The following is a 1,919-nucleotide window of genomic DNA, read 5'->3' on the forward strand; positions in this document are numbered from 1 at the left end:
TCACTGTCAATCCAATCAATCAAGTAAGTATTCAGTACCAAGAACTGAGTTCTACGATCCTAACAGTGCATACTGATCATGCTGCCATCAAATATTTGATCTCAAAAAAGGAAGCAAAACCCATACTGATAAGATGGATTCTATTATTGTAGGAGTTTGATCTTGAAATAAAAGATAGAAAGGGAGTCGAAAATCAAGTAGCATATCACCTCTCTAGATTAGAGAAGCATACTACTGATTTGAAAAACATCATAGAGACTTTCCCTGATGAATTTTTTTTTTGATGCTAAAACAATTGGAATCACCATGGTTTGCTGATATAGCCAATTATTTGGCTTGTGGCATTAAACCTTCTGAGTACACTTGGCCTAAGCTCAAATAGTTTTTGCATGATGTAAAGTTTTACCTATGGGATGATCTTTTTTTTATTTAAAATTGGTGCAGATCAAGTCTTGAGAAGATGCATTCCGGAAGCAGAGGCTACAAAAATCCTGGAAGATTGTCACAAGGCACCATATGGTGGCCATTTTGGTGCACAAAGGACAGCAGCCAAGGTATTACAATCTGGATTCTTTTGGCTAACACTTTTTCAGGATGCTCATAATTTTTTACAAAAGATGTGACGAATGCCAAAGAAGTGGCTCAATTTCTCAAAGGAATGAAATGCCTTTGAATGGAATTTTGGAGGTTGAATTATTTGATGTTTGGGGAATTGATTTCATGGGACCATTTTCTTCCTCTAATAATTGCCAATACATTTTAGTCGCCGTTGACTATGTGTCAGAATGGGTGGAAGCAGTGGCATGTGTTTTAAATGATGCAAAAACCGTGGTTAAGTTCTTCCACAAACAAATATTCTCAAGGTTTGGTACCCCAAGAGCATTGATCAGTGACGAGGGTACTCATTTTGTGAATCATTTGTTACACTGAGTTCTTGAAAAATACAACATTAACCACAAAGTTGCCACCACATATCACCCACAGACTAATGGATTGGCGGAACTTTCAAACCGTGAAATAAAAGGAATTTTGAAAAAGGTGGTTAAATCAAGCAGAAAAGACTAGGCTTTTAAGTTGCATGATGCTTTATGGGCATATAGAACTGCATTTAAAACTCCAATTGGTATGTCTCTATACAAGCTTGTTTTTAGAAAAGCATGTCTTCTTCCAGTGGAAATTGAACATAAAGCCTATTGGGCAATCAAGGAATTAAATATGCGCCTAGATGATGCATGGAATAAAAGAAAGTTGCATTTATGTGAAATGGAAGAGCATAGGAACATGTCCTATGAAAATGCCAAGCTTTATAAAGAAAAGACTAAGTAGTGGCATGACAGAAGAATTCAACATCGAGAATTAAAAGCAGGACAACAAGTTCTATTGCTCAATTCTAGATTGAAACTGTTTCCAGATAAGTTGAAAACTAGGTGGTCAGGGCCATTTCTAATCCACAAAATCTACCTATACGGAGCAATTGATTTAGTAAACCTTGAGAATAACAGTCTATTCAAAGTAAATGGCCAGAGAATAAAACTTTATCTGGATGAACCCAAAAGTCAAGAATACCCTGCATAAGTTTTTTTTAGGTGTGAATAAATATCGTACTAATATTTATATAGATATATGTGTATATATATGTATCGTGTTTCCTTTTTATTTCATTCAAAAAAAAGAAAAAAAATAGGAAAAGAAAGATAAGCAAGAAAAAAAAATAAGGGTGCGTTTGGTTTGCAGGAATGTTTCTGAGGGATTTGGATTCCTAGGAGGGATTTGGATTGGATTGGATTTAAAATCCATTCCTATGTTTGGTTTGCAGGATTTGGATTGCATTTGAAATCCATTCCACAGTCAGGCAAATCTACAGAGACGATGATAGAAACCTAATAACATATGCAACTCCACAGACGATGATTGAAACC

Source organism: Cynara cardunculus (assembly GCF_001531365.2).
Source record: "Cynara cardunculus var. scolymus isolate 2C chromosome LG 13, CcrdV1, whole genome shotgun sequence".
Classification (NCBI taxonomy): Eukaryota; Viridiplantae; Streptophyta; class Magnoliopsida; order Asterales; family Asteraceae; genus Cynara; species Cynara cardunculus.